The 16,425-nt window shown below is 41.9% G+C and overlaps 1 protein-coding gene across 1 annotated transcript in view; it reads right to left on the bottom strand.

Moving 5' to 3' along the window:
* The window catches only part of LOC124722358 (protein tyrosine phosphatase domain-containing protein 1-like), a 338,645-nt gene that overhangs the window by 290,911 nt on the left and 31,309 nt on the right, over nucleotides 1-16,425 (bottom strand). The window lies entirely within an intron of this gene.

Here is a 16,425-nt window from a genome sequence, read left to right on the forward strand (position 1 = left end):
CTGTTTGGAATGGGCACTGAGCGTCGCGTTAAAAAAAGTAATGAGAGTATTCGTTTGGGCTGAGTATAGCTCCATATTCCAAAAACGAAATTCCAAATATCTACCGAAACATCACAGAAAATGCAGTTGAAGACTATTAGGAGAGCATCCGGTATATGTTTCTGTATATCGTGTACTTTCGAGACATAAATCCCAATAATGAAAACGGAGTATCGCTGAAACTAGTTCATATAACACAAATTAAGTGTTTTGCCTCAAGAAGAACTTGTAAAATCCCTGTTGCTAGTAAGTTCTCAGATCACCTTATGTGTCTTTAATGGGACTGATATTTCTCAATACTAACCTTCAAGAGTAGGTTAAAGTGAGCTTCACTTTACTCTTAAACGAGGTTTTCTTCTGCAGCTACTGGATTTCTCTCGTGTTGTAAGTGTATTATGTTCTTTTGCAACTAACAAAGAAATTTCTTGTGTACTGTTCTGTACTGTTGTTCCACATCATGTTCTACTTCATGCTCATCGGATTTGTTATGTTTGTGCAGCGTCTTACAGCAGCGTCGAAAATTCGTGACCACACACGTCGCAGCAGACATTACAGCTGCTGTTGGCGCTTACGAAGCTCGTTTGCTCACTGCTTGTTTATGAATTCCGTTGTCCTTGTCCCGGCTATTGTTATAGCAAAGATATAGTTCCATCAGCATCAACATTATCTGAGCCTCTACTCAGGAGCCTTCCTTGTCGTGGTCGCCTCGTAACTGGTGTAAAAAAAGATAAGGAACTATTTATGGGCCAATATACGTAAAATACCACAGAAAACCTAAGTTCATCCGGGAATCTGAACAGGTGCCACTTCAGAGTAGAAGCATACGTCGTGAAAATTGTAAGAGGGAAAAGGCGGACGTAATGACTAGAGTGGACATAATCGGCGTTTCAATTTGCGAATCCGTACAGAGTTGCAATCATACGGCAACCTCATAAAAGTGTCACTCGAAACCCCCCATCACGAAATAGTCATTTGAAGGAGCCAAGATATCACTTACCTCGCAGTCAAGTATCGTATCGTTTTGATTATTCTCACTTCATCTAATTATTGCAAATTTATATAACAAGCTGTGCACTTCTAATACAACTGTATTGAAGAAGTAGTTGCTTACCGAGAAATTCCCATGTCGACGAACGCTTTATCGGGGGCCATCAAAAATGGTTCTGAGCACTATGGGACTTAACTGCTGAGGTCATGAGTCCCCTAGAACTTAGAACTACTTAAACCTAACTAACCTAAGGACATTACACACATCCATGCCCGAGGCAGGATTCGAACCTGCGACCGTAGCGGTCGCGCAGTTCCAGACTGTAGCGCCTAGAACCACTCGGCCACTCCTGCCGGCTCGGGGGCCATCGTCAACGAACAACTACTTTTGTGGAATGGCGTCTAGGCGGGCACAATGGCCAGACAATGGACAGTATGCCCGCCACTACGGACAATATACCTGTCCAGAAATAAAACATTTTTTCGTTCTGCTTTTACTGTAATTTATGGAACAAATACTGAATGTAATTGTAAAATAAAAGGTGGACCTTCATAAATAATGATAATATTAACGTACTCGCAGTTGCGAATATGGACAACCATCACGTTTGCGATGGAATGACGACAGTAAAAATTTGTGCCGGACAAAAGAACACTGCTAGTCCACACATGACAAATGTCCCTATTATCTGTATGTTTGATGCTGATGTACTTCTGTTGCCAGCAACATCCTCAGATCTGTTCATGTTAAAACAAGTGTGGGATCAACTCGGGCGTCATCTCCGTCCCAGTGCCAATATCCGGGATATCAAGGAACAGTTCTGATAGTTGTGGGGCATCTAGCCTCACGAGAGGATACACCGACTATATGACACTCTTCCCAACAGAATCTGTGCGCTCATCAAGTCATGGCAAGTGGGGGGCGGTTAGGGAGGGGGATGCAAAGTGATACCGATAAGTGGGCTTATACCTCGAAGTTCTTCGTAAAACTGACTCGATTTTGTAAGCACTGAAATTACATCGCACACCCTCTCAGCCCGTGAAGTTTTGTTTGGTTTCCTCTTCTTCTTCTGGACACTTCGCTTTTTGTCAGGCAGAGGATTTACAGAAGAGTGGAATAAATGGTAGAAGCCGAACTCAGGGAGGACCAATTTGGATTCCCAGGAAATGTAGGAACAGGCAAGGGGATACTGACTGTACGACTTAGACTGTAACTGGAATACACACATTAAAATTCTGAGGGTAATAGGAATAAAATATGAGGTGATATAGGTTATCTACAGCCTGTACAAAAAGCAGATTGCAGTTACACAAATCAAAAGATATGAAAGGGGAGCTGTAGATTTTGAAAAGGGAGTTGGACGGGGTTGCAGCCTATCCCCGACCGCATTCAGTCTGTTAATTGAGCAAACAGAAAATGAAAACAAAGAGGAAGTTGGAAAGGGGATTAAAGTTCATAGAAAAGAAATAAAAAAACTCACATCATACAATGTAGGCTTTTATGGCTAGTACTGACTTCAGTTGAAACTTCCGGGCTAATAGGCCGTGGCCGATGTATAGAGCTTTCTCCTAACGTTTCATCTCCGACTGCTGGCGACAACTTCAGAGGTAAAGTGGCGAACTGCAACCACAAATTGAGGGAGCGCCGAATATGTGGGCAGTGTAGAGGGCGCCACTCTCCATCGCATGACGTCGGCTAAGAGATTATACTGTATCTGGTAATTCCAATATTCTCGATTGAAATAATCGATCGTCGTTCTTAGCATGCAACGTTGGGATCAAAGCTTTATTCTATTTAACACCTTCCTCTTTTCTGTTAAAATTATTACAGTGTGTACAAATCTTAATAGCCTTTCTATACATGCGCGCATGATAATGCGACGTCTGCGATATGACGCTCGTCTCAGTGGATTTTATTTCTTGATCATCCTCTCGGTAAACATGTTCCGCTACGGCCGATTTATTCGTATGTCTCAGGCGACTTTCCCTCTTTCTTCATAGAGAGTGTGGTTATGAAACAAAATTCAGTGAGGCGAGCGTCATATCAAAAACATGGCATTATCATACACGCTTGTATACAGAGACTATTGAGATTTATAAATACTGTAATATTTAAGAGGAAGATGTTACATTAGATAAAATTTCGATGTCAACGTTGCACCCTAAGAACGACGATCGATTTCTGTCAATCGAGACTGTTGGCATTGCCAGAGATAATCTCGTAGCCGACGTCATGTGATGGACTGCGGTGCCCTCTACACAGTCCATATATTCGGCGCTTCCTCGGTTTCTAGTTATAGTTCGCCGCTTTACCTCTGAAGATGTATCCCGCAGTTGGAAATGAAACTATCTACGCATAAAAGTAACTGACAATGAATGAAGTAGAGAGGGTACAAAATTCAAACTGGTAATACCAAATGTTTCTGAAGAAGATAAATTTCTTTTACACCGAATATAAATTTTAGGAAATCTTTTCTGAAGGTATTTGTCTGGAATGTAGACTTGTAAAGAAGTGAATCATGGTGGATAAACAGTTTAGTCATTAAAAGACTATAAGCATTTGAACTGTAAGGCTAGAGACGAATGCTGAAGATTAAATGGCTAGATAGAATAACTAATGAGGAAGCACTGAATCAAAATAGGTTCAAAATGGCTCTGAGCACTATGGGATTCAACTACTGAGGTCATTAGTCCCCTAGAACTTAGAACTAATTAAACCTAACTAACCTAAGGACATCACACACATCCATGCCCGAGGCAGGATTCGAACCTGCGACCGTAGCGGTCGCTCGGTTCCACACTGTAGCGCCCAGAACCGCACGGCCACTCCGGCCGGCAATCAAAATAGGGAGAAACTAAATTTGACACAACTTGACTAAAAGAAAGAATCACTTTATTTTAGTCATCGTGACCAGTCTTCTGACAGGTTCAATAAAGTCCCCGTGGTGTAGGGGTGCCGTCTTTGACTAGTAATCAATATGTCCTTTGTACGGGTACGAACCTAGCCACTGTTCAAATTCTGAATAAAAATCATGAGCAAAGGCATCCAGAAACTCACCGTATAAGGAGTCACCCTCGTTCTGCCAGATCAACGTCTTACCCTCTGGGTGGGAAACTGCCCCTAAATGGGGGAGGAATCAATAGTGATGAACGGCATGAGGATGCAGAAGGCAATGAAAACGACAGCATTAAAGACACACAATGTATATCCACAAGATATGTGGCCTGTAAGAAGTTGATACGACACATACTGAAGCATTAAGTAATCGTCAATTTGGTAATGGAAGGAAGTGTGGAGATTAAAAGCTGTAGATAAGAACCAAGGTTTGACTACAGTAAGCAGATTCGTATGGATGTTGGTTATGGTAGTTATGCAGAGGTTAAGAGGCTTGCACAGCATAGACTAGCGTCGAGGGCTACATCAAACGGAACTGAGGGCTAAACAACAACAGTCTTGAGAAAAAAAATTACAATAGGAGATTTGATGATGATGTTTGGTTTTGCGGGGCGCTCAACTGCGCGGTGATCAGCGCCCATACAAATTCCCAAACTTTTCTCAGTCCAACCTTGCCACTTTCATGAATGATGATGAAATGAGGAGGGCAATACAAACACCCAGTCATCTCGAGGCAGGTGAAAATCCCTGACCCGACGGGAATCGAACTCGGGACCTCGTGCTCGGGAAGCGAGAACGCGACCGTGAGACCACGAGCTGCGGACTAGAAGCTTTGAGAGATAGGGAAAAAGTCAAATTGTACATTAAAAAGAGGAATAAGTTACTGCTGCTTATTTCTGTGAAGTTATTAATAACCAATTAAGCCTACAGCTAATCTATTCGTACTGTTATTTGTGGGAATTAGTGCTATATTACTTATACTTAAATCAAACTTGCTGCTCTTTCTCTTAAGCTACTCAGGTTACATTTTTTAAATCTGCTTCATACTAAGCATTAATGTAACATTACTGATTCCAGAGCTCAGCTGTATGTATTATTGCAAAATTTAAAAGCCCGTATGCTGTAGTATAAATATTGGTTATAAATGGAATTTACATACTTGGGTCCAAATATTATAGTTGAGAATAGGAGTTGTTAATAAGATAATGTATCTCTTACTTTTTTAATAGAGGATGATTTATAATTTCTACCGGCAACTTCCTGAACTTTACCCCACACTTTCATACAAATCTGTAGCGATTTCTGGTCTACACGCAGCAATTGGTCAGCACAGAAGTGATGTTCGCCAACAGTTGCCCAGACAAATCGTAGCGCGTGGACTGGCCTTAACAGACATTAAGCTTTCTTTGCGATGTGGCATTATCAGCAACGCACACCAGTCTTTGGCACGACGCACATGGAAACAAGGCTCTGAGTGAATCAGTGTTACTAACTAAAGTACCAGTGGACGCTAAAACCATTAAATAAGCATCCAGCATTGCAATGTTATCATCAACTTGGTCTGTAAGAAAGTGAGCTCGTTGAACATGATGAATCAGAGCGCAAATGATAAAAAAACTGAAAATTGTAGGGTAAAGATCACTGGACAGATGATCTACCCATTACATTCTCTAGTGAGTACTATGAATAATGAACCCCGCTTCTAGCAACACTTTACGACGCTAGAACACCGGAGCGTCTAACCAACTGAAAACCAATCGCAGGTTATTCCACTCTTTAAGGACAGTTGCAATGTAGATGCGCAGATGTATAGACCTACTTCGAGGACGCCGTTATGCTGCATTTTTAGCTTGTGATAATCTTTTTGGGGAGTGGACCACTCTTCTGTAGCATCTGAATGATAAATTGACCACATTGGCTGCCACTGCTTGCTCAGTTTGTTCATGAAATACAGGAGGCTGTAACACTGCAGCATTGTAAATGAATTGCAGCATTCCTTGTAACGAACCTGATATATATACACAGCGCTGCTGCAGCAGTCTAACTCTTTCGAACAGCAACACACAACGGAGCATGTTCCTCGTATCTGCGCGATACAGGTCTCTGCAGAGAGTAGCGTAAACATCACGTACCTCGTGTCTTGGCGACGAATTTCTTCAAGAGTTGAATAAACTTCCGGGTGACGGGCCATTTGATGAGAGTAACGGCACAAAAGTCCCTGTATTCATTGTATTTGTACTCCATCATTTCTTGTTACATCTACAAAAGAGCTATATCACTGAATTTGTCTGATCGAGATCTGCTATTCTGGCAGTAAAAATCGAATAGTTAAACTAAACAAAAAATAGATAGTTGGCGCATTCATCTCGGTTATTAATGAAGTTGTTGGACTGCGTTGCTGGTTGCTTCCTGAGCCCCTGGTTACTGTACATCTAGGTGAAATCTGACTGCAAATGTGTTTGACGGCCGGCCGGGGTGGCCGAGTGGTTCTAGGCGCTATAGTCTGGAACCGCGCGACCGCTACGGCCGCAGGCTCGAATCCTGCCTCGGGCATGGATGTGTGTGATGTCCTTAGGTTAGTTAGGTTTAAGTGGTTCTAAGTTCTAGGGGACTGATGATCTAGAAGTTAAGTCCCATAATGCTCAGACCCATATTTTTTTTTTTGTGTGTGTTTGACAGGTCAAAAGTTATTAACGTGAAATAGGTAGGCATCTCACCCTGTATATAGCACAATGACCACGACAGGATAAAAATGAGAGATATGCTGGAGTTTACATAGTGGTAGCGATAGAATTCCCCCCTGCTCGCCAATTGCGAATGGCATAAGAAGCAGGAATGATTCTGCTACATAGTATACTTTAGGTAACTAACCTTACGGTGGTTTGTGCAGTACAGATGTACGCTGCCTGATAAAAAGTACCCAGACACCTGTAACAGGACATCCTCCTCTAGCATTACTTTTCCTCGACAGTAGTTGTCGATACTAGTATTATTTTTCGAATTTTGGACAGGTCAATATTATCTCAGGTGGTTTTCTGAAAACTTTCATATATATTTATAGACTGTATGTTACATCTCAAGCTAAAATTCATGTAAATGAATTACTTTATAAAATGTTTTTGTGTCGATGTAACAATCGAGAAGTATTAGTTCTGAAAGTACAGTTAAAATTATTTTTTGAGAAACATTCGAAATTACGAATTATTGGCACACTTAAAATTTATATTATTAATTATGCAATACTGTACTGGTTACTGTGTTTGTGTCTGGATTCATTTATGAAATAATAATTGAAAGTAATAACATAACAGAAACTAGTAGAAACTCATTTGTTAAGAGCCAGCCAGTGTGGCCGAGCGGTTCTAGGCGCTACAGTCTGGAACCGCGAGACAGCTACGGTCGCAGGTTCGAATCCTGCCTCGGGCATGGATGTGTGTGATGTCCTTAGGTTAGTTAGGTTTAAGTAGTTCTAAGTTCTAGGGGACTGATGACCTCAGAAGTTAAGTCCCCCCCGCCGGCCGCGGTGGTCTCGCGGTTCTAGGCGCGCAGTCCGGAACCGTGCGACTGCTACGGTCGCAGGTTCGAATCCTGCCTCGGGCATGGATGTGTGTGATGTCCTTAGGTTAGTTAGGTTTAAGTAGTTCTAAGTTCTAGGGGACTGATGACCAGAGCAGTTGAGTCCCATAGTGCTCAGAGCCATTTGAACCAGTTAAGTCCCATAGCGCTCAGAGCCATTTGAACCATTTTCATTTGTTAAGAAAAACTTTAAACCCTTTGTAATATGATTATTTCCGCAGAATGTGGGAGTGGTAAGCATGCCTCTGATATGATCTGACGTACTTTTGTATTTTTGTGCGAAAAATATAATTTAGGCTTTGTTAACGTGAAAAATCAAAAGACTGCATGATATACTAGTATATGACAAAATATATTTACGTAAAAACAAAAATTCTGCAACAACAACCTTCAAATTTATTTATATCAATTCAACCGTGAGGACCTAAAATACGACGTTTTCAGCTTCAAGAATAAGACCTCTAGACAAGAAGAACTGGAGCCAACTCAACACGACAAGGTAAGTAAACTAGAAAGTTTATTGTAATCTTCACTGCTCTCAAATTTTGCATAAAAAGGCTTTGCTTATTCTGGATAATAGCTGCAAGTAGGAACGAGGGGTATGTTATACACCCCTATGTAGTGCGGAATTGTTCACTAGCTGTCACTTGAGGCAGGCCGGCCAGTCTCAGGGAAGGTGGAGGTACTGTGATGTCTGTAGAGAAGTAGTAACAGAGGAATGGATTGACCAGGAGAGTTCAGTGACTTCGAAGTTAGGCTAGTCACTAGATGTCAGATGCATCAAGGACATTTCAACCCTTATAAAGCTGCCCAAGCAGAGTGATTGTGATGTGACTGTTAAGTGGAAACATAAAGGAACAACCACAGATAAACCAAGACCAGCCATACATCAGGTACTAACGGACAGGGGCGACGAGCATTGCTGAGATTGCTCGTATAAAATTGCACTAAATCAGCGGAAGAGATATCTCGAGCGTTCCAAAGTGCTATCAGCAGTCCAGCTAGCGCAATGACTGTGTGTAGGGGATTAAAAGGAATGGAGTATAATGGTAGAGCAGCTGCACATAAGCACATTTCTGTAGTCAATGCTAGGCGACGCTTGAGGTGGAGTAAAGAGCGACGCCAATGGACAGTTGATGACTGGGAGCGAGTGATTTGGAGTGATGAATCACACTATAACCAGTGGCAATCCGTTGGAAGGTTTTGGGTTTGGTGAATGCGTTCAAAATATAACATCCCATCATGTGTAGGGCCAGTAGTGAAGTACGGAGGAGGTGGTGTTACGTTTGGGGGTGATTTCGTGGTTAGGGTGTAGTCCCTTTACTGCGCTTAAGAGCACGCAGAATGCGAAAGGATATGAACACTTTCCACAGCATCCTGTACTGTGTACAGTAGAATAACAGATCGGAAACTATTATTGTCTATAGCAGCATGACAACGCACCGTGTCATAAAGCACCATCTGTGAGGCAAAAGTTTATGGACAGTAACATTTTTGAAAGGGACTGACCTGTTCAGTGTCCTCATATGAACCCACTGGAACACTTATGGCATGATTTACAAGGCGGACTTCGCTCCAGGCCTCAGCGTTCAACATCACTATCCTATCTGGCTTCGGTTCTTCAGACCAGCTGAGTTCAAGTCAACATGTAGGCGAAAGGTGGATGCAACCAATATTAATGTCCATCAACAGGTGTTCGAAATCCTGAGAGAAATAGTGGTAAGCTATAGGGAAAGACGGGAAAATTTGGAAATTTGTGGCAAGACCTTATGGGACCAAACTGCTGAGGTTATCGGTCACTAAGCTTACACACTACTTAATATAACTTAAACTAACGCTAAGGACAACACAAAGGACAACACACACAGCCATGCCCGAGGGAGGACTCGAACCTCCGACGGGGGGAGCCGCGCGAACCGTGACAGAACCACGCGGCTACCCCGTGCGGCTCGGAAAGACGGTAATGTGCAATATGTACGAGAAACAATATGGTACAATAAGACTGGTAGACCAAGAATGAAGTCCCCCGATTAAGAAGGATGTATGACAGGATGCAGTCTTTCGATCTTGCTGTTCAGTCTACACAGTATGTCTCAGTTCCATTAGAACTGTGGCTATGATAAATGAGTCATTTATTAAGTTCACAAAATCACTGTATTTATTCAAAATAGTCTCACACTCCATCAATACACAGCTAAAATCGTTGCAAAAGTGTTTTAAAACACACTATAGTCCTTTTTGGGAACTATGTTTAGCACTGCAGTACAGTTTCCTAAGATGTCGTCAATTGCGTTGTAATTATGTCCTATAATGCAAATTTCAATTCAGGGAATAACCAGAAGTCGGCTGGAAACTTCCACATCTGGTGATCAACACAAGCTGTAGCTTTCTGCTCAGTGGGTGTCCTGAAATAGGTACCACTCTTCTATAGGTGTCTGAACAAGGGAGGCGATTACCGTACGTAGAAAAGTAGCGAAACTTATTTACTTACGCACACAATAAATACTGTGATAAATGCTATCTGTGTGATTTTTGTTACTTTCTTTCTTAGGTCAAATAAAAGTCCTCTTTCTGGGTACTCCTCTTTGGAAATTAAATCCAGAAACATCCGGTGCGTCTACCTCCATTTCAAACAACAATACTCTAGTGCTGAGTTGTGCTTTTCCGCACACCACTCGTAAAACTAGCCGTCTAACGCCTGTTTTCATTGAATATATTACAGAAACGAAAACATCAGAGTTTCGATGGTGTGCCGAACGTCAGAGCAAAGCGGTGCTGGGTGAAGTCTCACCACAGTTGTACACAATAGTCGTAGCAAGTGGTGTAGACTACGGAATCGTACGTGACGACGCTCGTGCTGCACTTGAGCCTAATTACATCAACGCGTGATTCAGAGCACACGTCATCCTGCCTCTCTGAAGCGGATCTGCTACGCTTTGTCTAGCGCCTGTCTCATACGCACCTCTTCAAAACGATGCCGTCGTACCATGTGATGCACCACTTTTTGAACTACTGAGAATGTCGTGTGTAGGGGGCTTAAAAGGACGAACGGAAAGTACATCACAAGATCATATCACGGGAAATTTTGAGTTATAAAGATCAAATAAGCACGTCAGATTTTGAATTAGTGTGAGGATATAACTGCTGGAAGCTGAGGCATACTGTTCCGGTTCCCATTCAGAAGTCTGGAATAGATGATAAGGACTTGGAATTTTTACGCCTCAATCAAACGTGGCTAGAAGCTCAATCTCAGTATGATAATAGAAAAATTTAAAACACTATTGCACGACTTAACTTAAGATGAATATTTTGACATCACATTTGCTTGCATCTTTTGTAAATTACAAGCTTTAGCTACTTATGAAGAACACTACAGACAATTTCTTGGTCGCTAAGTACTAGATGCAAGAGTATTTACTTATATTTTCAAAACATTTTGTGAAACTTGTGCAATACCCAGAGCTCACGTTTCTTTCGAAAGTGTAGTTGTGTAAAATACGAGTGAAACAGAAGCCCTTGTTGAGTCGCTGGAACGTAGTCATACGAGTTAAGCACACAAGGAATATCAAAGCGTATTTTTTTCACACAAACTAAATTGTGGCTGGTGTACACCTTCAACCTGCCTCTTGTAGCTTGACACCCAGCAAGCTAGTTTGCGAGGCAGGGAGGTGATCCAGAACTGAACCATAGCCACGAGGCGGGTTACCGACGGTTGGTGCGGTGAAATGTCCAGCCTGAGGGTGACTTTTACGCTGTTTCACACGCTCGTTATGACAAATACTGGGTTGTTTCCAAAGCTCCACCTCAGAAAATAGGCTAGAAAAACAGTTAAAAGTACTGAAATGTGCAGAACAAATTTATACGATTCGTAGACAGATTGGGCACACCACTGACAGACAAAGTATATGGCATCAGGAAGGACATGTGGCCAGAGAGTTAAACTAAAAAGAAATTTTCCAAATCAAGGAAACAGTAGAACCTGTATGACATAATAAGCGCTGGGAGAGAGAGGGCTAGTGCAACTAACTCATTAAGTCGATTACTGGAATTCTGTCGCTTACAGCTGGTAATTATCAGTTACTTCCTATCATAGGCTTCACTGAGTAAGCGAATTTCAAATGTGGCGTCACCATCTCTTGCAATTCACATAGGCTGTACGACGAAAATTTTAATATCGTTTTTCGCTAAATACACACCTGTTCTCCACAATGATGGACCCGAATACCCGCATGTGTTAGCACGCCGCTTCCTGAATTCGGGGATGTACGTCGGCCCGGATGGAATGCGCTCGTCGGATTAACGACGAGAGACCACGTAGAGCCCAGTTACACGATTCGCAACCATTTAGAAAACGTTCTCACTTTTTCACGTGCGTAATACTATGGAGTGCACAAATTCTTAAATCTACACTCAATGTTAACAAACTTCTCTTCTGCAGAAACGATTTCCTTGCCATTGCCAGTCTACATTTTATATCCTCTCTACTTCGACCATCGTCAGTTATTTTGCTCCCAAATAGCAAAACTCAGCTACTACTTTAAGTGTCTCATTTCCTAATCTAATTCCCTCAGCATCACCTGATTTAATTCGACTACATTCCATTATCCTCGTTTTGCTTTTGTTGATGTTCATCTCATATCCTCCTTTCAAGACACTGTCCATTCCGTTCAGCCGCTCTTCCAGGTTCTTTGCTGTCTCTGACAGAATTACAATGTTATCGGCAAACCTCAAAGTTTTTGTCTCCATGGATTTTAATTCCTACTCCAAATTTTACTTTTCTTTTATTTACTGCTTGCTCAATATATAGATTGAATAACATCGTGGATAGGCTACAACCTTGTCTTACTCCCTTCGCAACCACTGCTTCCCTTTCATGCCCCTCGACTCACGGCAGTACGGGAAAATCACCACTTCATCGCTACCTCAGAGGCGCTGTGTCCCATCGCTCGTGGGCCGACTATAAGACCACGTTCAAACTCACTTAAATCTTGATAACCTGCCGTTGTAGCAGCAGTAACCGATCTAACAACTGCGCCAGACACTTGTCTTCTATAGGCGTTGCCGACCGCAACGCCGTATTCTCGCTGTTTACATATCTCTGTATTTGAATACGCATGCCTATACCAGTTTCTTTGGCGCTTCAGCGTACATACACACACATCGAACAATATGTTGTTGTTTTCTTCAGTCTGAAGACTAGTTTGATCCAACCTTCATTATAATATATCCTGTGCAAGCCTCTTCATCTACGAATAACTACTGCAACCTACGTCCTTTTGAACCTGCTTACTGTAGTCATCTGTTGGTCCCCATCTCCAATTTTGCGCGCTCCACGCCCTCCCCCCCCCCCCCCCCCCCGTCCACACACACACACAGATATATATATATATATATATATATATATATATATATATATATATATATATATATACTCTTACTCAAGTACTAGTTTGGTGATCTCTTGATGTCTCAGAATGTGTCCAATCAACTGGTTCTTTCTTTTAGCCAAGTTATGCCGCAAATTTCTTACCTGCCCAGTTGTACTCAGTACCTCCGCTTTGGTTTCATGAGCTACCCATCTAATCTTAAGCATTGGTCTTTAGCACCACATTACAAAAGTTTCTATTCTTTTCTTGTCTGATCAGTTTATCGTCCACGTTTCACTTCCATGTAAGGCTACATTCCAGACAAGTACCTTCAGAAAGGAATTCCTAGCACTTATGCCTATAATCGATGTTAACAAATTTCTCTTCCTCAGAAACGTCTTTCTTGCCATTGCCAGTCTAAATTTCATGTCCTCTCTATTTCTGCCATTATCATTGGTTTTGCTATCCGAAAAGCAGAACTTATCTACAATTTTGCATGTTTCGTTTCCTAATTTAAGAGGGTCGTTCAATAAGTAATGCCCCACTTTTTTTTCTCAGAACATATTTATTGTTACGAGTCAGTTTGGTGAGATTATACATCAACAAATGTCTTGCCTATGTCCTATTCTTCTACGTAGTCTCCATCACGTTCTATGGCCGTACGCCAACGTTGTGGAAGAGCATGTATTCTCTGTTCATAAAAGCTCTTGTGCTGTGGGTGTTTTCACAGCATGAGTGACACTCTCGTCATCTTCAAAGTGTGTTTCCCGTAGATTAGGCTCTAGAGCAAATTGTCGAATTGTGATGCGCCGGTCGGCACGAATAATGGCATCCGCACGATTCAGCATGTCTGGAGCAGTGCCTGCGACAGGACGTCCCGACCGTTGCCGATCATGGAGCTCTGTTTCTCATTTCCTGAGGATGTAGCTTTCTGTACCCATCTTCCAGCTGTACTCCTATCAACTACAGCATCGCCATACACTGCACACAAACGTTTATGGATGATCACCACAGCTACTTTTTCTGCACACAAAAATTCAATAACAGGACGCTGTTCGTAACGTCGGCCGTATGTAGAAGCCATTTTGACGCTGTACTACGGCTCTGCCATCTGCCAGAACGGTTCGAAACTTCACCGATGCACAGAACAGACATCAAATGCGACGCACCAACAAGGACGTTTGTCTATGTATATTAATGGCTTTTTAAAAAAAATGTGGGGCATTATTTATTGAACGACCCTCGTAATTTCCTCTATATCGCCTGATTTAATTGGACTACATTACAGTAGCCTTCTTTTGCGTTTGTCAATGTTCATCTTACATCCTCCTTTCAAGCCACTGTCCATTCCGTTAAAATGCTTTTACAAGTCATTTGCTGTCTGACAGAATTACTATGTCATCGGCAAACTTCACAGCTTTTATTCCTAGTTCTTAAACTATAATTCCTTCTCCAAACTTTTCTTTCGTTTCCTTTGCTGCTTTTCTGTGTATAGATTGAATAAGATCGGAGATAAGCTATAAACCAGTCTCATTTCATTTCCGACCACTGCTCCCCTTTCACTCCCTTCGACTCTTATAACTGCAGTCTGGTTACTGTACAAGTTGTATATAAACTTTTGCTCCCTGCATTTTAGCCCTGCTACCTTCAAAATTTTAAAGAGAGTTTTCCAGACGGTATTGTCAAAAGCCTTCTCCAAATCTAAAAACGCGCTAACTGTAGGTTTGCCTTTCCTTAGACTATCTTCTAAGATAATTCATAGAATCAATATTGCCTTGCGTATGCCTGCATTTCTCAGGAATCAAAACTGATCTTCCCTAAGTCGGCTCCTATCAGTTTTTCCATTCTTATCTAAATGATTCGTGTTAGTATTTTGCAGCTATGCCTTATTAACCTGATAGTTCGGTAATATTCACACTTGTCAGCACCTGCTTTCTTTGGAACTGGAATTATTACGTTCTGCTTGAAGTCTGAGGTATTTCGCCTTTCTCATACATCTTGCTCGCCAGATGGAATAGTGTTGTTATGGCTGACTCTACCAAGGACATCGGTAGGTTATCAGTAAGAGCTTTGGGGGAGATGACTATCTCATCTCAAGGTCACTGACAAGGACTTCCGAAATCAGGCTACACACTTGTGCTGTATATATTCAAGGTCACCATCACCTCTCCCTCCCCCTCTTCCCCCTCCCACCCACCCCGTTGTATCAATAAGATTCAAGTACTACCCTCCCCTTCCTCATCTCTTATAACTGGGACACGTGAGTGGGTGGGTTCATTTTGGAGCTATGCACCATAGGGAGATGATCAAGTACGGCTATTTGTTAATAAGAAACTAATGTTACTATAATTACATCAATTTGTGTCGCTCGACGTCCAGGGTGTTGGATATTTGCTAATAAAAGAGTAAACTTAGTATTACGTGATTTTATTCATTCGAGGCACCAACGGAGACCACATCCAGATAGATATGTAAGTACTCTTACTTTTCATATATTATCAGATATAGCGTATTTTTCTACAGTTTTTACACTTGTTCACTTTTTCATATCTTCCCATATATTCCATAAATTTACATATTTTTCCACATTTTTTACAATTTTTCGTATTTTTCCATAATTTTACGTTCGGTACTTTATCCAGTTACGTGAGTTTCATCCCACTGCTTTTGATATCACGTCGTGATGCCACATCAACGCCGCATTGCATTACATCGATGTCTTGATGCTCCCAACCAATCAGAATGTAGCAGCATGTGCCAAAAAGTATTCACATTATTTATCATTGCTAAGCCACCACTACATTGCTAGTGTGTGTGTGGCATCATAGTACGCGCGTTAGAAGAAAATACGTTCGCCTATTGGCATAAATAATATCATCACGACATTTTCCAAAAAATTTTTTACGTCATAGTAAATTCTGTAAGCACTGCAGTTTTACCGATTACCAAACAAATATGCTGTATGCATAAGAAATACAACACCACGCTAGAGAAACCCTTGCTAAGTCAGCACGACATTTCTAGACGGTGTGATGCAGATATGCGTTGAACTACACGCGTTATGGCAATAAAGACGTCACGTTCAATTTATGACATCATAGCAAAATTATGAGATTTGCCCAATTTCCTACCAAAGGTATGTTATGTTTGCGTAAGATTGACACAGCGCTGCAAAATACGCACCGAGGTAGCTGACCAGTATCCCCAATCAGGTAGAGCACACATCGAACACCGACCGAGCGGGGTATCACAGTCGTTAGCACAATGGATGTGCATTCAAGAGGACGACGGTTCAAACCGGCCGCCTTGCAATTCTGATTTAGGTTTCCCGCGATTTCCCTAAATCACTTAAAGCAAATGCCTGGATGTTTCCTTCGAAAGGTCAGAGATGCTTTCCTTCTCCATCCTACCCAGATCCGAGCTAGTGTTCCGTCTCGAATGATCCCGTTGTCAACAGGACGTTAAACAATAATCTCCCCCTCCTCCTCCTCCTCCTCGAACACCGATGATTGGGGCATGGCTGTGAACACACTGCTCCAACTCAGCAATAACCGAGGAATC

Source organism: Schistocerca piceifrons, chromosome X, assembly GCF_021461385.2.
Source record: "Schistocerca piceifrons isolate TAMUIC-IGC-003096 chromosome X, iqSchPice1.1, whole genome shotgun sequence".
Lineage (NCBI taxonomy): Eukaryota > Metazoa > Arthropoda > Insecta > Orthoptera > Acrididae > Schistocerca > Schistocerca piceifrons.